Here is a 23,997-nt window from a genome sequence, read left to right as displayed (position 1 = left end):
TCTTTCATTTGGGTCATTTTTTTTTTTTGTCTCAATGCACCTTTTACATAGTAAGGGGTGGGGCCTTAGGTGTTCATCAGGGTGGGGAAACCCATGTTGCTGCACTGTGACACTGTATGTGGGGGAGGGGTCTGAGAGGGAACAGTGCTACTTGCTCTGCTCTCTGCTGGTTTCCAGTCACTTCACCCACTATCCACAATCAAATTAGGCCCTTCTAGTGCTGATTCCTGGGTGGGTGGGCTTGTGTACACTCTAGGACCTGTGAGCTTCTCCAAGAAACTCTCCTGTGAAGTTGGGAGTTTCTCCCACTGCCTCAACCCCTACAGGTGTTTTCAGTCAGAGGCTTTGAGGCTTTATTTCCCCTTACTGGAACCCTGGGTTGTATTGTCTGTCTCACTCTCCTGTTGTTCCTCCTAGTTTATGTGCACTCGAATGTGGGACCACCTGGTCCGCAATCCACCACCTCACTGGGTCCTCCAGCCACTGCCTTGCCCACCAGCTGCAGCTTTGCCTGCCCTAGTCCTCCAGCCACCACCTTGCCATGAGTCCTCTCTACCCACCTGTCTTCACCCCTCCTACTGGTCTGGATGAATGTTTCTTCTTTAACTCCTTGATTGTTGGACTTCCATATAGTTTGATTTTCTGTCAATTCTGGTTGTTTTTTGTTTTTAAATTTTTTGTTGTCCTTCTTTTGGTTGTGTGAGGAGGCACAGTGTGTCCAGGAACATTTTTATTATTTATGAATGTATCTCATGAATAAACATGACCTACACTGTAATTTTTTTACCATGACCTCCACAGAGTTGTATTTACACTTTTTTATGGCCTACCTAACATGTGATATATCCTGGAAAATGTTCCATATACACTTGACAAGAATATACGTTCTGATGCTTTGGTGTAAGATGCTCTAAAAATATCAATTAAATATATCTGATCTAAAGTGTAATTTAAACCCTGGCTGGTGTAGCTCAGTGGATTGAGCTTGGGCCTGTGAACCAGATGATCACGGTTCGATTCCTAGTCAGGGCACATGCCTGGGTTGTATGCCAGTTCCCGTCAGGAGCCAGGTCCCAGCAGGGGATGCACGATAAGCAACCATACATTGATGTTTCTCTTCCTCCCTCCTTCCCTTCCCCTCTAAAGACAAATAAATTTAAAAAAATATTTAAAAAAAATAAAGTGTAATTTAAGGCCACTGTTTCCTATTGATTTTCTGTCTGGAAGATCTAACCATTCATGTCAATTCAGTTTAAAATCTCTACTATTAGTTCTTCTTTCTTAAAATTGCTGCAGCTATTTGGTGTCATTTAATGATCATATTTCCAAATAAGGTCACATTCTGAGGTACTGTGGGCTAGGACTCCTTTTGGGAGTCACAATACATACCAATGTGAAAATCCAGAGTAGGGAAACGTATGAGGACAGAAAGTAGATTAACCATTTCACAGAGCTAGGGACAAGGGGAGGAGATAAAAGGATAATAGCTAAGGAGTATTTGGTTTCTTCTTGAGGTTGTGAAAATGTTCTAAAATTGACTGTGGTGATGGTTACATACATCTGTAAATATATTAAAAGTTAAATTATACACTTTAAAAAATTTTTAATCTCTACTATTAGTGTGTTATTTTTAATTTATCCTTTTAAGTCTGTCGATATGTTTTACATACGTAGGTACTTCTATGTTGAGTAAATCAATGTGTATAAGTGTTATATCCTTCTGCTGAGTTGATGCTTCATCATGAAATGTTTGTTTTTGTCTCTTATAGCCTTTAAAAAAGTATACTTTGCATAAGTATTGGTATACCATCTGTTGTTCTTTGTATTTGCATTAAATAACTTTTTATTTTTTTTTAATTATTTTATTTTATTTATTTTTTTGGAATCCATTTATTTATTTTTATTTTTATTTTTTTAATATAATTTTTATTTAATTCTTGTTCACGTACATGTTTCTGTCTTATATTCCCAACCCTGCCCACCCCCCACCCCATGCTCCCCACCTCCCTCCCCTTTCCACCCCCCACCCTTAGTTCATTACTTTCAGTCTGTGTGTCTTTTGAACTAAAGTGGGTCTCTTGTAGACAGCCTAGGTTTGGGTCTTATTTACTTATTCATTCACCTACCCTATTTCTTTTGGCTGGATGATTTAATCCATTTATATTTTGAGAATTATTGACAGGTACATTCCTATTGTCATTTTATTATTCATATTTATGTTCTGTTTTTTCTTCTTTTTCTTAAAGAAACCCCTTTAACATTTATTGTAATACTAGTAGGTTTAGTGGTGACGGTCTTTTTTAGCTTTTTTCTGTCTAGAACATTCTTATTTCTCCTTCACTTTTTCAATGATAGCCTTGCTGGGTAGAAAAGTCTTGACTCCATGTCCTTTCTTTTCATCTCTAAATATTTTCTTCTAATCTTTTTGGCCTGCAAATTTTCTGTTGAGAAACCAAATAACACTCTTATGGGAGCTCCCTTGTAGGTAGATGATTGCCTTTTTCTTGCTTCTTTAAAAAGTCTGTTGGTCTTGAACCTTTGCCATTTTAATTACAATGTGTCCTGGTGTGTGCTTCTTTGGTCTTATCTCTTTTGGAGTCTCTTTGTGCTTTTTAGGCCCATGTGTCGGTTCCTTTACCACAAAATAGATGTTTTCAATTATTATTTTTTCAAATAGGTTCTCAATTCCTTGCCCCCATCTCCTCCACTGGCATCTTTATGATGCAAATGTTGTTATTCTTGAATTTGTCCCATAGGTCCCTTAAACTATTCTTAATTTTTTCTTTTTGTTTTTCTGATTATTTTCTGTTACCCGTTGTTCAAAATAATTCACTCAGTCTTCTGTTTCATCTAATCTGCTGTTGATTTCTTCTACTGTATTCTTCATTTCAATTAGTGTATTCTTAATTTCTGACTCATTCTTCTTTATGGTTTCTATGTCCTTTTTTGTGGATAGCACCCCTTTGTTAAAGTTCTCACTAAGTTTCTTGAACATCCTTATAATCATTATTTTCAACTCTGTTTTGTAGATTGTTTGCCTTTATTTTCTTTACATCTTTCTCAGTTTTTTCTTGTTCTTTCATTTGAAAGATGATTGTCTCCTTGTTTTGGTTGCTGCTTTTGTAGGTTTTCATGTATTAGGTTGATCTGCTGCATCACCCAGTCTTAGCTGAGTGGTCTCATGTTCCAGTTCCCTGTGAGGCACAATTGTACTATCTCTCTGGTCACCAGAGCCTATTCTCCTCAAGTGGTCCTTGTATGGACAGGTGTGCCCTCCTGTTGTGGTTGAGTCTTGATTGCTGTTGGTATGTTTGTGGGTCAGAATGACTCAGGCTGACTGGCTATAAGGATTGGTCATGACCACAGTGTACAAGCTCCTGTGTGAGGGCTGACTAAACACAGTGGGATTTGCCCAAGTGGGTTCTGGTCCCTGCCCAGATACCCTTTGAATGTGTCATTTGTGTTGTGCTCTGTTTCAGTCTGAAACTGCCCACCAAGTGTTTTGGGTCTGGGAACTCTTAAGAGGAGCTTCCGTGAGGCAAAGATCAGCCACTGCCAATGACCAGCCTTGGGGCATATGATGAAAGCTACAAAGTTATCCACACCTGGTAGCTGCCAGTCCAGGACCTGGAGGCACATGAAAGAGGCCTTGTGATGAATTCACTTCAGTTGCCATAAATAACAGGCCTGGGGCAGCTCAGCAAATTGCACAGGGCACCCTTAGGCATGTCACTGCTTTCTTGCTTCCATGCTTCTTGCTTTTTAGCTCAGCCACTAAAGAGTCTAAGGCAGTACACAATTTTGATGAAAAGGTCTCAGAGTGTCACTCTGAAGGTGGGGCAAGTGGTGTATTCCAGGTTAATACAGATTTAGATATGGCACCAACACTGAAACTGGGTCCATTCATCAAAAGACACAAGTCACACTGAGGCCAGCAGCCACCCACCTGGGGCCTGTGAATCTTTGAGAGTTTTTAAAGAGAGACTGCGTTGTGGGCCAGGGCCGGCTTCCCTCCACCAAAATAGCCTCTAGTAGCACACAGTTTGGGTGGAGTGGGGTCTGAGGAAGTCATCAGTGTGAAGTGAGTAGCTTTCCACATGCTGAGTGAAATTTGGATTGGTCCATGTGGGAGAAGCCTTAAACACAGAAAAGATAGTGTCTGCCGGCCAGCTGTGTTGGGGAGGGCTCAACACAGGGACTATTGCAGTTGTCCTTCCAGCCCTCACCCTGAAGTCCCCCAACTGTTTCTCCATTTTGTGCCTCTCAAACCACTATCCCCATGCTGAAGCCCAGCATAAGTGCCTGTGAGCAAGCAAGTGCATGCACAGGCTCCTCAGGAGGACACCTAGGCTTCCAGCAGCCTTCTGCTTCATTTGAATGGACAGAATCCCTGCTGGTTTTCACAGTGCATGCAGTGGGGCTCCTCTTCCAAGCACTGGTGTTCTAGGCTGGGGGGCCTGGTGTGGGGCTGGGACCCTTTGCTCCTCAGGTCAGAACCAAGGCAGCTGAGATAGCCCTCTGGATTCTCAACAGCCAAACATGGGCACGGGGCCAGCCATTTTGCACCCCCAGCCCTCCTGCTAGTCTTGATATGGCTTTTTCTTTATGTCCTTTGCTATAGAACTTCTGTCCAGCTAGTCTTCATGTGGTTCTCCAGATTCATTGTCCCATAATTTAGTTGGACTTTTGAAGTAGTCATGGGAGGAGGTGAGCAGAGTGTGTATCTACTCTGTCATTTTGTCTGAAACTCCCCCTTCATCCACTGATGTTGGATGTTCCCATACCTTGGCCATCCACTCAGGTTGTTCCCATACCTTGGCTATTATCAATAATAGCAATGCTGCAATGAACATGGGAGTGCAGATATCTTTTTGAGTTAGTGTTTTCATTTCCTTTAGATAAATACCCAGAAGTGAAATTACTGTGTTGTATGGCAATTCTGTTTTTAATTTTTTGAGAATCCTCCATACTGTTACTCACAAGTGACTGCCCACTTACATCTTACCCACAGGATCCTTGTTTCTCCATATCCTGACAAACACTTGTTCTTTCTGAGACTTCATTATCTTCTGACACTACCAGTTCAACACAAGGATTTGTGGTTCACCGTGGAGGGGGAAGATATGGAGAATCACATTCCACAAGAGACACGCATCACCTCTGTTGCCATTTCATTTGCCGAAGCAAGTTACACAGCTGTAACTAACTTTCAGAGAGCAGAGAATTGTGAGCTTCCCACAAGCCCAGGAGGGAAAAGAACTTAAAGTCAGTCCTGGCTGGTGTAGCTCAGTGAATTGAGCATGGGCCTTCAAGCCACATAAGAACTGAAAGTCTATGGTGACAGTTGCCACACTGCTATGAGTTGGTCACTCCTGTCTGTATGACAGAGGAATTCACCCACAGGAATGAAAACAGACCCCTCAGCTAACAGTCTGCAAGACAGAACCAGAAGATGATTCTCATTCTTCAGTAACTCTGTTTGAAACAAACCATTTGATGTCACAAAATCTTAACTTTGCTCTCTCTCAAATGAGAACAGTAAGCTTCCTTCAACATATTGTATGTTTTAATGCAAACAACATGATAGTATATATGTAGGTAACAAATGCAAACAACACGATAGTGTACATGTAGGTAACTCCAGAACATATTTTTTTCTTTTACTCAAAAATTTTGGCCTCAAGGAAATGGAGATATGTGCATCCTTAGAAAGGATTAAAAATGAAGTTAATTGGGGTATTATTAATTTGGTATTTGATAGCAAAAGAAGCAACACCCTGGGATCTGGCATTTCTGACAATTGAGAATTCTAAAATTATTTTCTTAAATTATTTTTAGAAGTAGACATATGCTCACTCAAAAATCCTGACAGCAAAACTTGAAAGTAGTAACTGTTTCACGTTGTCTAATATTCTAGCTAGTTGACATTTACTGAGAAATTGAAGTCTAGTAAAATGTTTTTCAACCAAAGGAACTAATTATCAAAAATGAAAAATTATGTAGGCTTAAGCTAATACTTACTTTTTAACTAATTCAGAATTAACTAAGCATCGATTCCCATTCTGAACCTTCCAGCCTCTCTTCCAGACTCAGTGTGTCATTGCAGTTTGGTCCTGGTGAGGAGAACAGGACAGCATTGTTCAGGGCTCTGAGGCACAACCTAATAAAAAAGAAAAATCTAACAGCACCCTCTAGTGTCCATTTTTAATTTTGCATGAAATTCAAATGTATATCAAACCACACAAATCAAAATGGGATTTCTCCCCAGTACTTGAAAACTTAGATGCAGAAAATTACCAGAATACATCTTTAGAGAACACATAAAGTGCCAAGGGCACTTTCTGGAGACCAGTGTGAGAATTTAATGCATGCAGTAAGCATCATTACAGGAAAATACCAGTGCTTGTCATCCCACAAAAATTTTGCCCTTAATATTTATTTTGCTAACGTGTTGCCAAAAATAGCTGTTGAAAAATATTAAGTATTTCTTCAAAATGTCGAGAAATAACCTTATCAAAAAACCCTATTCAGCAGTCTTCATTTCCTCCAGCAGAATGTGATTTACTTTCGTACGAATTAAATCCCAGCAGCAGTACTGGTCTCAGAGAGGACTTTGTTTGTGATGGTTTAGTTATGTTTGCTGACATAAACTCTTCATATAAGACATCTCCATGACAGAGGGACACATGTATACATCTATAGATAAAATTAAACACAAAAGACTCATGGTTCCATGAAGAACTTGGTAATCAAAGTCTATCTGCTGAGGAAACAAATGGAGGAAGCATGTTCACTGTACATCTTGTTGCGTGTTTCTGTCAGCAGGGAGCCTCTGGATATGCTACTACGTTACTTGCTAGCATAGCATACTGAGTTGAAAGAATCATGGTAAAACAGGTTCAGTGGCTTGCTCACAGTCATAGAGAGCCTGCTCATGGGTTTCCAAGGTCCCTCTGTAGAGCAAATCTCCCACTCATCCCCTCTCTGTGCCATTAGACTTGATACCTTGCTGTGTTGATCTAGTTCATTTGAACCATTTAGAAATAGTTTTAAAAGTTTTAAAGGGGGAACCCTAAGTAGTTCAGTCAACTGAAGAATTAAAACTAATTATTTTTAACCACAGTTTCTGTCACAGGGGCAAAAGATATGGGAATAAGTGAATGGTTTTGAGCTGTATTTTGAAGGAAGAAGCTATGAGATTAACTGATGTATTGAATTTGAAGATAAAGAAAAGGTACAAATTTTACATGTTTCTGATTTGTACAACTGGATGAATTGATTATGTCATTTACTGAGATGGAAAATTTTAGTGAGATATATTTTCAGGGGAAAAATCAAGCGTTCCTTTTTGTCCATGTTGAGTATGAGATGTGTGTAAGCAATCCAAGTAAGAGTGTCAAGAAGGCAGTAAGGTATGTGACAGGAGGTCATCAGACCAGTGTGGCGTGGTGATGAGCCATGTGCAAGAATCATGTTAATTTAGGAAGCATTTGAAGTTTAAGGCAACAGTCAGAAAATAGAAGGGGTCTCAGTCTTCAGAGACCTGAGAATCCACAGGATCAAATTTCAGAGGTTAGGAAAGGAGGGAGAACTTGCTACAGGAAGTTGAAGAACAGGCAGAGCAGTCAAGATCAAGTGCGACTGATGCTGGAGGAAGAGGGTTTCCAGCAGCACAGAGTGGGCAGCGCTGTTCAGTGCAAGGTCTTGGCAAGTCATTAGATATTTCTGAGAACTGATAAAATAGGGATTAAAGGGATGACACTACTTACCCCTATGGATGTTCAGCATATTAAGTGAAATGACAAATATCGGAGCTCCAGTGGCGCAATTGTTTAGCGTGCGGTACTTATAAGTGCAATGACAAATATAAGTCATGTGACACAGGACTCCATCTGTAAGTCTACAGTAGGTCTTTTTTTTGTTTTTGCTACCCTAATATAACCAATTATTGCTGCATCATAGAATTGCAGAAGAGATATGTAATAGAGAACTGTGTTTATACAAATGCCAATCCAAGTGGCTTTTACTATGTCTTGCCTTCTGACATCATAAATTGCTAAAAAGGTAGAAAGATAAATATTGCTGAGAAAGTACAGCATTAATTACTTAAAAACCTGTCCTGCTTTTTTACCACTTCCTATTAATATTTGGCTGTCTGGTAGCACATGAGTGGTTTGGTTTTGTTTTCAGTTCACTTTATCTGCAATCTGAGGAGTGACCAAATCAGCAAAGTTATTAACACACAAGACCACTGGCCTCCATGCTGTGAAAGCATCCTATAGACAGGTCGTGTGGGAATGTTCTCCAAAAGCCCTGCTGTTGTTTCCAGACGTGGCAGTGCCATGTTCAGAACAGAAAACTGAGCAGCACATGGGCTTCTCAAACACGTGAGGAAATGAAAAACTGGTACAGGTGGTGGGGTATTAGTTTAAAAAGTGGCTTTTATTTATTAAAGTTTTATAAACACACACATTCATTCTATAATAATTATATAAACACTTCTCAAACATGTGTTTATATAATTATTATTAAGGTGCTTGGATATTTTTGGTAAATATTATCAGCAGATAGAATTATAAGATTTAAATTTGCTCTTAGCTAGCATTTAAAAATAGAAAGTTATTTTCAAAATAGTGGTCTGCATTAAGTTTTACTAAGACCAATTGGACTGATAATAATTATATTAGCCTATGAAAAATTCAACTAATAAAAGTTAAAGATTATTACTAAAACTGTGTTGTTTTTAAACTTAGTTGTGCAAGGAGGCACAGTGTTTCCACCTATGCCTCCATCTTGGTCGGAAGTCTAAATAAATAAAATCTCGAGATATGTGCATCCCCTCCTGCCTGTCTTCCCTCCATCCTAAACTCGTCCTAATTGCCAGTTGAGCCTCTGAGCATTAATTTTCCCAGCTCCCCAGGCAAAACACAGAAAATTGAACTATACGGAAGTCGGACAACAACGAACTGTTCAGCCAGACTGATAAACCAGGTGAAGGAGTGAGCAGTGAGACAGACCGCACAGGTCCCAGCAGTGGGAAGCAGCAGAGGGGACCGCCATTGCCCCTCTTTGACCCCGCCCCCACATACAGTGTCACAACCTAGCGACTGGGTTGCCCCAACCTGGTGAACACCTAAGGCTCTGCCCCTCATACATAACAGGTGTGAACAGACCAAAACAGTATGGCTCAAGAAGAACTCAAAGCCCCAGAGCCAATACTTCTAAGTGACCAAGAGATAGCCAACCTATTAGATGCACAGTTCAAACTACTGATGATCAGGATGGTCACAGAACTGGTTGATTTTATTCACAAATTGGAGGAACAAATGAAGGCTAAACTAATTAAAATGAAGGGAAATGCACAAGAAACCAACAGTGATGGAAAGGAAACTGGGACTCAAATCAATGGAGTGAACCAGAAGGAAGAAAAAAATGACCAAACAGAAAAGAATGAAGAAACAAGAATTCAAAAAATGAGGAGAAGCTTAGGAACCTCCAGGACATCTTTAATCATTCCAACATCCAAATTATAGGGGTACCAGAAGGGGAAGAGGAGCACCCACGAGTGGAAAATTTATTTGAACAAATAATAAAGGAGAACTCCCCCAGTCTGGCAAAGGCAATAGACTTCCAGGAAGTCCAGGAAGCTCAGAGAGTCCCAAGAAGGTGACCCAAGAAGGAACACACCAAGATGCATCATAATTACATTAGCCAAGATTAAAATGAAGGAGAGAATTCTAGAAGCAGCAAGACATAAGGGGACAGTCACTTACAAAGGGGTTCCCATCAGACTGTCAGCTGGTTTCTCAAAAGAGACCTTACAGGCAAGAAGGGGCTGAAAAAAGTATTCCAAGTCATGAAATCCAAGGACCTATATCCAAGATTGTTCTATCCAGCCAAGCTTTCATTTAAAATGGAAGGGCAGATAAAGTACTTCTCAGATAAGGTCAAATTCAAGTAGTTCATCATCACCAAGCCCTTATTATATGAAATGTTAAAGGGACTTATCTAAGAAAAATAAGATAAAAAATATGAACAGTGAAAGGACAGCAAATTCACAATTATTAACAACCACACCTAAGACAAAAGCAATCCAAGAGGACAGCTAGATCAGGAGTGGAACCATAGAAATGGAGATCACATGGAGGGTTAGCAATAGGGGAGTGGGAGGAGGAGGAAAGAGAAGGTACAGAGAATAAGTAGCATTGACGGTAGGTAGAAAATAGACAGGGGGGAGGGCAAGAATAGTATGGGAAATATATAATCTAAAGAACTTGAGACATGTGGACATAAACTAAAGGGGGGAATGGTGGGGGAAGGGGTGTGCAGGGTGGAAGGGAATGAAGGTGGGGAAATGGGACAACTGTAATGGCATAATCAATAAAATATATATTTTTTAAAAAGTTAAAGATTAAAATAAAATCCTAAGCTCATGATAAAAACTGAAGAGAAATAGAAGAAGGACTCCTCCTCCATCATTCTCCAAATCAGACACTTTGAAAATTTCCCTCATTAATTAACAAAATATATCTCAATCCTTTTGTGATTCAATGGAAACTGCCTTATAAGCAAAAATAAGAAGTAATTACCTATAAAATAGCTTATTAATTTGTTGGTATTTATCCACTGAATATAGAATTAATGGATGAATACCTATGAAAGAGAAACACCATGAAAAAACATATTACAAATTCGATGCTTGAACCCTAATTCTGATACCATAATTCTGATGATTGCATTAGAGCACACATGAGCTTGAGCTGACCACAGTTACATTCGTCCAACTACTCAGTTTTCTCCTCTCTTCTTTCTTCTCACACTCTCTTCTTTCCCTTGTTCTCACCATGTTCCACAAACTCTACAAGGCATTAGCAAAACCAAAAAATTCATTATTTAGAAATAGGTAGGAAAAAAGGTAAGAATATAAAATAGTATAAAAAATTACATGCCACTAATTTTGGTTTTAAGGTTTCTAGCAAATAATGGAAAACTAAATCAATTTAGAATCTATAGTAAAAAAAACTGCTTAAAAATAACTGGCAAATGACATAGAAAAAATAGGTATAACCATTTAGTAACTCCAACCAATGATTCACTTCTTTTTTTTTTAAGGAATAACATGTTTTCTTTTTTTAAGATTTTATTTATTTAACTTTAGAAGGGAAGGGAAGGAGAGAGGGAGAGAAATATCAATGTATGGTTGCCTCTCGTGAGTCCCCTGCTGGGAAGTGGCCTGCAACCCAGGCATGTGCCCTGACTGGGAATTGAACCACAATCGTGTGGTTCACAGGCCCACACTCAATCCACTGAGCTACGCCAGCCAGGGCCCAATGATTCACTTCTTTAGTTTGGATCTGCACCATGGGAGGTACTTTTTGTCAGCTGCGGTAACCATTTAAACTAAGTATGAAAATAAACTGAACTAAGAACCAGACATTATTTGTTTTGCCCTGTTTGATGTATGTGCAAAATACCGTTGTCCAATATTAAACAAGAATTTATGAAGGAAAAAAAAGATGCAGGTGTTCACATTGTGTATTATAGAGAGTTGTGGCCAAGATGACAGAGGAGGGAAATGCTGTGCTCACCTTCTTCCACAACCACATCAATCATACAACTCAGTTGTAGAACAGTTGGCTTGGGGAACCATCTGCAGACCAGTTGAAGAGAGTTTTATAACCAAGGACAAGACCATGTTGAGAGTGATAGAGGGAGTAGAGGTGCAAAAGAGGCTGGACCCACATGCACACATGCCAGTTGAGAACTGGGAGACAGATGCAAAAGTCTCTCCTAAGGAGCAAGGGGTCCGGGCCCCACACCAGGCTCCCCAGCCTGGAGCACCAGTGCTGGGAAGAAGAGCCCCACTGCAAGTGGATGTGAAAATCAGCAGAGACTTCACCCATCCACTGGAAATGCAAGGTTGCTGACAACCCTGCATTCTTCTAAAGGGCCTCTTCACAGATTCACCTGCTCACAGTCACTCACCCTGGGCTCTGACAGATGAATGGAAGCTCAGGAGGCACCATGAACACACAGGGAGAGGCTGAGTTGTATGGCTTCGGGGCAAGAGCTGGAGGGACCGCTGCCATTGTCCCCATGTTGAGCCCTCTCCCATGTAGCCAGGAGGTGGGTGCAATCATTCCTGGGTTGAGCTGTATCCCAACACAATCAAAATTGAATGTGCATTAGCCTACTCACTCTGCCCTGATGACCCTGAGACTCTATTCCACCCAAACTGTGCACCACCAAAGACTCTTTTTTGGCAGCAAAAAGCTGGGCGTGTTCTGCATTCCAGTCTTCCTTAAAAACTCTCAAGGGTCAAAGGCCCCCAAGCCCAGGGTGGATAGCCTTTGTGTGCCATGTGCCTTTTTTTTTAGGTTACCCAGGCTCTGTATTGGTGCCAAACCTGAATCTGCATTAACCCAGTGAACACAACTTGACTTACCCTGCTGACTCCCTGAGACCCTGCACCACCCAACCTGCAAATTGCACAACATACTTTCAGCAGCTGAGCCTTGTGGGCAGCTGGTAAGTGGCAGTAAGACTCAGGGTGCCCTGTGTCTTTTGACAAATGGCCTCAGTACTGGTAGTCTGGGTTCAAGTCATGGTCTCTCCCACATGCCTACAGGTCCAGCATGAACAGCTAACAATTGCAGATCAATTTGTAGCTCCTACCAGGCAGGCCTGTGCTGGTCATAGGCAGCTGCAACAGAAGCCAAAAAGGCCTCATAACCAACACATAGTAGCTGGCTTCAGACTACAACAGAGAACCACCCAAACAGCTCTGTAAGTGGCATCCACAAGAGGTGGTTTCACCATGTACCAGAGCCCACTGGGGTGAATCACGCTGAACGGGGTCATCCCTCATGGGGCAGTGGCTATGGATGACCTTCACAGCCAGGTAGCCTGAGGGTCAGTCCCCACACAGGAACTCTCCAAGAGCACCCAGCTCAGGTGATCAGAGACTGGGTCACAGAGCCCCACAATACACCTACTCCGTAAGGCAACCCTGCCCAAATGGGAAGATCTAGCAAGCTTACCTAACACATAGAAACAAATACAGAGAGGCAGTCAAGGTTAGGAGGCAAAGAGGCATGTCTCGAATGAAAAACAGGGGAGAAAAACTATAGAAAAATATTTAAAGAAAAAGAGAGAAACTGACTAGATACAGAGATTTTAAAAAACTGACTATATAAGGATGCTCAAGGAATTTAGAAGCAGAGATGAACTAGTGAAAACTTCAACAAAGGGGTAGTAAAAACCATAGAAATTCTAGAAAAGAACCAGCTGGAAATAAAGAACACAATAACTGAAATGAAAAATACACTAGGAGAATCAAAAGCAGCTTACATGAAGCAGAGAGCTGATTCAACAATTTTAAAGACAAGGTAGCAGAAAACACCCAATCAGAACAACACCTTTTTGCGGCTGTGAAGCAGGGGAGCTCCCAGCCAGGCAGAACACATTGGATCTCATCCTCCCAGCCTTTCCACTCTCAGTGAAGTGGTTTGAGCCCAGCACTGGTGTCCGTTTTTCTCGTGGGGACGCGCTGTCTTTGAGCCCCAGCTGCGCCTGCGTGTGGTGCTGGGGGTCAGGCTGCAGCGCCAGAGCAGGAGCTTGCGCGTAACTGGGGCCCACTGCCCCTCGGCTGGCGGCCTTTTTGACTGCAGCGACATGGCCGCACCCCACTGCTGGGGTGGGTTTTCTGGGGGTTGGAAGGACCCAATCTTTAAAGCTAAGGGTGAAATGCTGTAAAGGAGACGTAGGGGGATCCTGTAGGCTCTTCTGCCTACTAGAGCCTACCGTGTAAGCCCTGACTCTCGTCTTTGCTTCCTCAGTGATAGGGGCAACTTCAGTTAACCGTGGAGTGGATGGCGGTAGAGGAGAGAGACTGGACTGTGGCCTTAAGCACTTTAAGTGGGTGGTTGTGCATGTGAGAGGAATTTGATCTGGCTAAGGTGTAGCTCGGACCTTTTTACAAAAACTTCCAGTTAGGGCCAACTGCTTATTTGGATACTGTGTCGAATTTGGGGCTAAAGTGTTAGGCTAATAGATGTGGCCCAGTTTACAACAGGGTAGTTGTGGAGTTTAGAGTTTATGCATCATTGGGCATAATATAGCACCTAAAAAATTGCACTTTGTAGTCCACATTCTAGGTGATGAACAATCTCTCACCTGGGCTTAGATACAAGGAAGCACAGAAGCCATGTAAACTGCTTTGGCAACTGGAGGGGGTGCTCCAAGGAACATTCCCCCTGGGCAATACAGTTCAGGATTATGCCCCTCAGATTACATGTAGATGAGAATAGTGTCCAGCTCATGTCAGGTGTGATGAGGGATAAACTGGGATCCTTGAGGGTGCTTGCCCAGTGGTCATCCAGAAAATAGACACTGCTATTGGCAGGTGAGGGCCCACGAGCCCTATATCCTCTGATTATTCTGTCTGTATTGTCTAAACAGGATTCAGTGAAAATAATTTAAGATGCCTTTAGCTAGTATTCGACATGAGATATTTATTTTGTGAGACAATGCAAACGATTGTAAATCCCCACATACTTAATTAAGTGCAATAGGGTATAGTCGTGTAATCTCTACACAGTAATACATCTAGTCCTTTGCCTTTAGTTACTGCACAGAAATTATAAAGACCAGTGAACAAGACATGTGGACTGACTGGCAAACTGGCTCACACAATGGGAAATTAGAACAGCACACTGACTGGAATGGTCAGATTTAAGTCAAATGGTTTAATGGTGTGATTAAAGTCATCAAATAAGGGTTTGATTTTTTTCAATATATTAATTTAAAGTCACGTTCAGGCAAGGTGCTGTTTAAAAAAACCACTATTAGCTCAGTACACATGTAAATATCAAAATTTACCCAAGGTAATTTTGATGTTGAATGCAGCTTTAAACAAATCATTTAAAATGTATTTCTCAAAGCAAATTATACAATGAGGCAAGGCCTCCACACTTGTAAACAAGAGATTCTGACACAAATGCACAAATAAAAGTTGGCAACATTGAAGACACATCATTAACTTCGAGATATGTAGTGTTTGATGTTGAACAAACTTTTGGTCTTGACTCACAGTCAGGGGTGTTCTGTTTGGGCCACCAGAAAGCATCCCAAACAAATTAGAAATTTAAAAAAAGAAGAAAAAGAAAAAAATAGCCCTGGCTGTTGTGGTTCAGTGAGTTGAGCCCTGGCCTGCAAACTAGAAGGTTGCCAGTTCAATTCCAGTCAGGGTATATGCCTGGTTTGTGACCAGACAATGGGTGCCTGGTTGGCAGCATGCAGGAGGCAGCCAACTGATGTTTCTCTCACACATCAATGTTTCTCTCCCTCCTTCTTTCTCCCTCACCCTCTCCCTAAAAATAAATAAATACAATATTTTTAGAAAAGATAAAACAAACAAAAAATTAGGATAGTGTAAGGGACTCCGGGACAATATCAAGCATAAGAACATTCACATCACAAGTGTACCAGAAGGAGAAGTGCAAGAGTAGGAAACTGAGAACTCATTTGAAGAAATAATGACTGAAAACTTCCCTAAACTGGTTCAAAAAATAGACAAACAAACCCCCAAAGTGTAGCATCTCAGACAGTGAACCCAAAGAAGCCCATCCCAACACACATCATAATTAAAATGGCAAAGGCTAAAGACGAAGAGAGAATCTTAAAAGCAGCAAGAGAAAAGCACTTAGCTACCTACAAGGAAATTCCCATAAGACTATCAGCTGACTTCTCAACAGAAACTCTATAGGCCAAAAGAAACTGGAACAAAATATTTACAGTGATGAAAAGCAAGAACCTATAACCAAGACTATTCTACCCAGAAAGGCTATGATTTAAAAATGAAGGAGAGCCTTGGCTGGTATAGCTCAGTGGATTGAGTGTGGGCCTGCAAACCAAACAACCTTGGTTCAATTCCCAATCAGGGCACATGTCTGGGTTGCAGGCCAGCTCCCAGCAGGGGATGCACAAGAGGCAACTATACATTGATATTTCTCTCCCTCTCTCCTTCCCTTCCCCTCTAAAGATAAATAAATTATTTTTTAAAAGTGAAGGAGAAATAAGCTTTCAGACAAAAAAAAAAAAAACACTAAAAAGATCACTACCAAAGCAGTTTTACAAGGAATGTTAAAGGTACTTTTTTGAATAAAAGAACATAAATATGAATATTAAAATGGGAATAGGAAGGTACCTGTCAATAATTACTTTAAATGTATATGGATTAAATTCTCCCATCAAAGGACATAGAGCAGTTGAATGGATAAGAAAACAAGATTCATACCTATGCTCTATGCAAGAGACCCACTTCAGATGAAAGACACACAAACTGAAAGTAAAAAGAAGAAAAAAGATTTCATGCAAATGGAAACAAAAAGAAACAGCTTGGGTAGCAGAGAAGGCTATAATAAGAAACAAAGAAACATTTCATTGTGATAAGGGAGTCGATCCAATAAGAGGATAGAACTCTTGCAAACCCAAATGCACCAACATAGAAGTACCTAAATCTATAAAGCAAATATTGATGGACATGAACAGAGAGATCGACAGTAACACACTCATAGTTGGAGCCTTCAACACCCCACTGACATAGATGAAACTGAAAATGTCGCTTGAGCTGTTCACGGGCAGGAAAGGTTTTGGAGTCCGAGCACTCCTGACAAGGCTGCCTGGGACCGCGACTTCCTCCAAGCCCTGGCCTGCACGCCTGACTTCTAATCTTCTCTTGCAAAGCCGTGTCTTCATGAAGCTCTCATGGAAAACGCTGTTCCCAACATCAGAGGAGCACCCCACAGTATTCTGGGGACACAGTGAGAGGCAGCAGAAAGCGGCCAGGCCTCGCCGGGAAACACCACGCGCCCTGGCAGCCCTGCGTCAGGGCCCAGCGCAGGGGCAGCCAGCGGGCAGCGCAGACCAGGACATCACTGCCCTCCCGCCTCTACTCACGACAGTGAGACTTCTATGCACAAAGAAACTGAGCACTCTAAAACTTCCCCATTGGTTGCTCATGTAAATAGCAAAACAGCTGAAGGAAAAAAGGGGGGGTGGGCGGCCTGGAGAGCCTGGAGAAGAGACGGACCCATCACAGAGCCGGGCAGACCAACCGCCAGGCGGAGCAACACAGAGAAGTAGGGCCAAGCTGAGACTGCACCTCAGCAAGGGAGACACGGAGAATCACCCGGCAGAGGGAAAGCGAGGGCATTGCCTGCCGAAAACGGTGAAACAGGTGCAGAGTCATCATGAAGACTGTGAGAATCCTGTCAATACCAGTCCCCATTGTGTTTTACCATCACAGTGAATTATCAGAAACCTACAGACCCGTTTTGATAAGGGAGGAGAAAACTGTTACATAGCTTATCCTAAAGAACCGAGGTCATATTTTAAATTTGAGCCATCTGGTACTGATTTCTGTTGTGAGCATTTTGTTATTTTTTTTAATTTTGGATGGCAATAAGTTTAATAAGATTAATAAGTTTAATAAGATGTTTAATAAGAATGTATTCTGTAACACTTTTAGGATGTGAGTTTAAAACAAACAAAAAAACAAAACCTTAAAACAAACTTCTTGGGCCAGATAGCTAAACAGGGAAATTTCAGCAAACATTCAAAGAAGAATTAACACCTATCCTCAGACTGTTCCAAAAAAAACACAAGAGAAGACAAAGCTCCAGTGCACATTTTACAAGGCCAGCATTACTCTAGTTCCAAAACCAGACAAATACTTTACCAAAAAAAGTTATAGGCCAATATCACTGATGAAAATAGATGTAAAATCTTCAACAAAAAAATTAGCAAATGGAATTTGGCAATACATCATGAAAATCGTATATCATGATCAAGTGGGATTTATTGTTGGGATGCAAGTTGGTTCATTCCCTATCTGCAAATCAATTTATGTAATAAGCCACATAACCAAAATTAAGTAAAAAAGTTATATGAGCATATTGATAAATGCAGAGAAAGCTTTTGATGAAATCCAGTACCCATTTATAATAAAAGCTCCAGATCAATGGGAATAGAGGGAACATACCTCAACATAGTAAAGGCCTCATATGACAAACCCACAGCCAACATCATATTCATCGTGGAGAAGCTAAAAGTAGTTTGCCTTAATATCAGGATCAAGACAAGGATGTTTCCTTCAACCACTTTTACTCAATGTAGTATTAAGAGACCGAGTCACAACAATCAGAGGAGAAAAAAGAAGGTATTCAAACTTGAAGTTTGAAGGTATTCAAACTTGAAAAAATGAAATAAACTGACATTATTTGCAGATGACATGATCCTGTAGAAAGAACCCTAAATTTCCTCCAAAAATGTTAAAACTAATAAATAACTTAGTAAAATAGCAAAATATAAAATTAATATTCAGGAATTGGTTGAATTTTGTATACCAATAACAAGCTATTAGAAATAGAAATTAAGAAGACAATCTCATTTACAATTGCATAAGAGAATAAAATACCTAAGAGTAAATTATCCATTATTGAAGGAGGTAAAAGACCTGTACTCAGGAAATTGTAAGACACTAAAGAAAGAAAATGAAGATGCAAATAAATGAAGCACGTACTGTGCTCATGAATATGAAGAATTAAAATTATTTAAATGTCCATACTACCCAAAACAATCTATAGATTCAATGCAATTACTGTCAAAATACCAATGGTATTTTTCACAGAACTAGAGCAAATAATTCTAAAATTTATAGAGAGCCACAAAGGCCCTGAATGGCCACTGAAATCTTAAGAATAAACAAAGTTGGATGTATCACTGTACTTGATATAGTACTGGCATAGAAACAGACACATACATCAATAGAACAGAATAGAGAGCCAGAAGTTAACCCGTGCCAGTATGGTCAGTTAACCTATGACAAAAGGAAGTAAAATATACAGTGGAATAAAGATAGTATATTCAATAAATGTTAGGAAAACAGGACAGACATATGAAAAAAATGAAACTAGGCCACCTACTTACAGCATATACAATAATACATTCAAAATAAATTAAAGACTTAAATGTAAGACCCAAATGCATTAAACTCCTAAAAGAAAACATAAGCAATGAAGTTTCCGACACTGTTCTTAGTAAGACTTCTTCTGATATGTCCCCTGCCCCCAATTCTTTCTTCACAGGCACAGTCTCCTAAACTGAGGCAATGGGCATCCGGCATCTGGTCCCTGGCTAAGCCCCTGACTCTGCTCCCAAAGCCCCCTTTCCTCTACATCTGACCCGGGGCAGACCCACTCAGTGCCAGGCCCCTGTCCAGTAACACGACCCGCTTCACAACCAGGTCCTGCTCAATAGGGAGAACTGGCTGCTTCTGAGCCCAGTGAGGAGAAGCTCCACATTCTTCTGTCTGAAGGGCAGAAAAGACTTTGGATTCCTGGGGTGCCAGTGGGTGGCTCCTGGTTCCTCAGGCCCCAGACCGTCCCTGCCCTGCACAGGACCCAGCAGCAGGTCTCCACCTGTGCTCACAGAGCACGCCTCTGCCACCTGAGCCATGACCCTCCTGAGCCAGCTGCATGCAGGAGGGACAACTGGGACACTGGATCCCTGTTCTGGGAAGAGATAGGAGAGGCAGGAGCTTCTCTGCTATGGGAGGTACTTCTAGGGCATCAGTCTCTACCTGTAGGAGAAGAAACACAGTGAAGGTGAGACAGGGTGTAAAGAAAAAGGACCCCGATAAGGAGTCTGTTCTCCCGACCACAGCCCATGGTTGGAGGATGATATGGCTTAAGATGCTTTTTAGAACAATGGCAAGCTGATGGTTAGCTAATAACTGTGCCATCCCTCTGGGGCTAAAGTTGCATACAGGACTTCCAGAATGTATGGTGACTCGTGACAAAGTCAGGGGTTTGTACTGACCCTGTGAGAAAGGCAAGGTTTGGTACAAACTCAGTGTATCTCTGAGTCACTCTTGCCCTGACTAAAGGTGACAGCTAAGAGAATATGATATGGGAAACTGGTAAATATGTAGCTCATCATGGGAGGAGCTGCACAGAAGGTCCTGTAGGAAGTTCCAGGTCAGGATTTAAATGAAGGGCGGGCAGGGAGAGAGGCTGGTCCACCATGAGGGCCGAGGAAGCAGGGAGCAGCTGTGCTAGAATGTAGTAAAGAGGGCAGCCATGTGAGGAGATTCAACTGCACTGCCAGTAGCAAGATAGGAGCCATGCGGGCAGAGTCGAAGAAAAGGAGCCATGATGTAGCAGCTAGGCTTGCAGTCAGGATCTGGCCATGCAGCCTGGTGCAATGCAGGAGAGAAGGGCCTGCTGCTGCTTGGAGTGTGCCCACCCTCACCAACTCAGAAGCCATTAAGGACCATGCCTTGCAGACCTGAACTCTATCTGGACTCTTGGAACTCAGGACACATGGAGAGGTCACTCTTTCAGGACTTGTGCATTTCCTGGACTCCACCACGATCCAGGGCAACACAGCACATGCTTTCCCTGACACAGGCTGAGAGCAGTGTTCCCCAGATCCTGAAGGAGAGAGCTGCTGCAAGGTCGTTTGCCCAGCCAGCATAAGCACAGCTAAGAAGATGGGGAACTATCAGAAGAACAGGGTTTCAAGCTGAAGTGCTCTCAGCCCCCGCAAGACTGGAATATTGTAAATAAAAGTCTGTTTCTTCCAGTACTGATTGTTGGGTCATACACCAAAGCCACATGAATGGGCCAGAGTTACAATTCTGCCTGGGAAGTTGTCCTAGTGGCAGTCATGAGATGCTTCTCTTCGGTGACAATGTCCTAAGAAAGGCTAAGAACTGAGAATGGAGACCTGGGGTCTCCTTGAGGGGTCTCCTGGGGTCACAGTTCTCACTGGGGAATGCGCCCGGCTCTTGGGCCTGAGGGCATGGGAGACAGCTCGTCTTCCTGCTTCAGCCATGGAATTTACTGAATTCAATTCAGCAAATCTTTTGTCAGAGTATTAAGCAAGAAAATGTTACACAGCTCAGTTCCTGGGAAATTGGTCCCTAAGAGAGGTGACTGCCCTGGTGTTATTATTCACTGTCTGTTTATTATTTGTTCTTTTATCTTATCATAGTTATGTATTTATGTAACCTACACTTGCCCTCACCTTGTATTAAAATTTACAAAACATGTTTCCTGGTTTCTGTTATCAAATTTACATTTTTGTTTATGAAATTCTTATTAAACTTTGAGATTCCATTTATTCTGGAATTTAAATCCGTACATGTTTTCTATATAAATCTCAGAATAGCACTTGGCTACTAAGACTCAAAGAGCAGTCCCACCACTCATCAGAAAGTCCCTGACAATAGCTGAGAACCTGTAGGATTAAAAACATTCCTGGGAAATATGAAATATATTCAGCACTTAGGCCTCAGATGTAGCTGATTTAAATCCAGGCAGCAAGATACAGTGGGTAGAAATTCCCAGCAAGATACAGTGGGTAGAGGGGTCATCCAGCCAGAGGTGGAAAAGATACATGCTATTTATTGGCTGATTCTGGCACCTGGTACTCTTTCTGCCACCCTCTCATCAGTCCCTGCTTTACGGAGGGCATTTACCTCTCGAACAACTCCTTCCCCCCAACCCATAGTACTGCCCACCTGCCCAGGTGCTCTGGTTCTGTTGTGGGTTCAGCTTCAAGGTTTCTACTCAGTACAAAGCCAAAGGGATAGAGCAAAAGTTGAGTGGAAGCTCTTTACCTTTCAGAACCGTGTAGGCGGGGCTGCTACTGCGAGCACTGATGTAGATTAGATATTCGGGCCCTGAGTGAACACTGCCTTACAGGGAAAATGCAGTTGGGGCGCTGGGGTAAAAGGAATCAGCTCAGTTCCATTCACTGTCCCTGTGTGTCGGGCGAATTTCTTGGACAGTAGTGAGAGGTGTCAGTTTGGGAGGATTTCTTGAATCTTTGCCCCAGAAGACCTCACCAATGCTTTAGTAGGCTCTCTAGAACTTGTGGGTCATATTTTAATACACTTTTTTCCTGTATCTTTTTCTTTACTACTACTTCTTCTCACAGGACCAGTTTAGCAGAAGGAGAAAAGCCTGCAACTCGTAACTTTAATGTATTTTTCTTTGATTGCCTATGGCCTCTCGAACCTGTGCTTCCCACTGAACTCCTCCCAAAACAAAAAGGCAAAGCAAATTGTCATTAAATTATTTGTCTAAGAAAGTAGATCATATTCTTCTGTCTAATCACAATTTTGTAAATTAATGATTTACTATGTATTTTTTAAATAACCCCATGACTTTGATTTCATGCGTTTCTCAGCCTGTGCAGAAATGGGAGTCGACACGGCGGGGGGGGGGGGGGGGGGGGNGGCTGGGGGGGGGGGCGGGGGGGGCGGGGGGGGCGGGAGGCAGCTTGGCGAACAGTGCACACTGCGTACAGAGAGTTTTGAATGTTCCTTTCTCGTTCATTTCCGACTTTTCTTCCGTGATCGTTTCCTGAGAGGAAGGCAGGCCTCAGCTCCGACTTCGACTGCCTCCCAGGCCCAGGGGCTGTGCACTTTTGTTCTTTCTGGTGGTCACGGATCCCCTGCCCAGACTTCGGGACAAGAACCCCGAAGCAGGGACGAAACCAGATCTCCCTCTTCCGTCCGACCCAGGCGTTCTAGGCTGGGATCAGGCTCCAGCGCAGCTGCGGAGGAGGGCGCGGTTCCGTGTGGCAGAGCTGTGCCCTGGTGCGAAGCGTTGGAGGGTCTGCTGGTGTGTCACAAGGTGGGAACAGGCGTAGATGTCCCCTCTTTTCCGAGGAAATTTCAAGTCGTTTCTGTCATGTGGGCACTACGGAGCGTGAATCGTCTTCATCTGTCTACAAAAATGAGAAGTTCTCGAGTTGTTTCGGCTCTGGCTTCGAAGAACAGCCCCGCCATGGGAGCAGGCCGCCGTGGAGCAGGGCGTCAGCACTCCTGCCGCCAACCAGGACTGGATCTGGGCCTTTGCGAATTCCGGTAATTTGAAGGACGGCCACCAGGGGGCGTCGCGGGCTCGATTAACACGACGTTTCTGTGGCAGGTTCCCCGAAAGCACGATTCCCCACTGGCCACAAGAGGGCGGACAGGTGGCCTCTTCCAACGCGGAGATTCGAGAAGCGCAGACTTCAGAGCCTTCGTTTTCAGTGTTGGGTCTCAGGACAGATAGACCATCACGTTGTGGCCCCACCGAGCAGCTTCGAGCTGCTGTTAATAGTGAGCAAAACACCTTCCTCTGGGGGCCCTGCCTGCTGAACCCCGAGCTCTACCCAGGAATTACCGGGGCGCTTTCCTTAGGTACCGAGCAGAGAACCTTGCCATTTCTGCACTTTCCCCCCGTGTTTTCAGCTTTACTTTGCGTGCACAAAAAAACTCGAGCGAAGCCTTAAGAGTGTGTTTCCCCGAGCAGATTAAATCGAGAAGAACTATGTTTCTGCCTGCCCTATTCAAGGGCGATGGGAAAAGAAGTAAAAACTATTTTGACCCTGCAATGAAGTGGTCCCTGTTTCTTCAGTAACAAGTGGACATGGAGTCTCAAGAATTAAGGAAACTTTCATCTCTGGGGGTCCTGAATGGCACTGACCCCCGTGGTCCAGGGCTGGTCACACTGCCCCTTGCTGACTGAGGCTGATCACGGGAATGTTGGGGTAAAAGCTGACACCAGGCCATCGCTAAGGAACTACCAGAGAAATGGCCCCTAATGTGTTTTCAAACACTAGAGAATAAAAATTACTTTAATGGCAGGCACTGAAGTATCTTTGCATGGTCTGAGAGCTCATTTCTTCTTAGCACTGAGTCTACTCCATTGTCCACATGTGACAGGATGCACTTATCCACTCACTCACAAAATTTGTTTTATCTCAGTCCCCTGTTAGAAACTCTGTTTCAATTAGTCTATAATCACTATTATTTTGTATCAGCTCAGCAGAGGGGCTCGACAATCCCATCCTTCAGCAAGTGTTCCCCTGGTGTTCCCAGCACCACACACAGTTATTAGAATGTTATCAACCCTACTTTCGAGGCTGTGCTTTACATCC

The 23,997-nt window shown here is 42.5% G+C and overlaps 1 non-coding gene across 1 annotated transcript; it reads left to right on the top strand.

Annotated features, from left to right (window-relative positions):
* The first annotated feature begins 13,546 nt into the window (after nt 1-13,546).
* Nucleotides 13,547-13,678, top strand: LOC118975247 (small nucleolar RNA SNORA76). The gene has a single exon (XR_005064032.1). It is a non-coding gene; the product is annotated as a small nucleolar RNA SNORA76 (small nucleolar RNA).
* Nucleotides 13,679-23,997: the final 10,319 nt, after the last annotated feature.

This window comes from Sturnira hondurensis, unplaced genomic scaffold (assembly GCF_014824575.4).
Source record: "Sturnira hondurensis isolate 20B ecotype Veracruz unplaced genomic scaffold, ASM1482457v3 Scaffold0020184, whole genome shotgun sequence".
NCBI lineage: Eukaryota > Metazoa > Chordata > Mammalia > Chiroptera > Phyllostomidae > Sturnira > Sturnira hondurensis.
The sequence above is the reverse complement of the archived record's forward strand: the minus strand, read 5'-3'. Positions and strand labels throughout refer to the sequence as shown.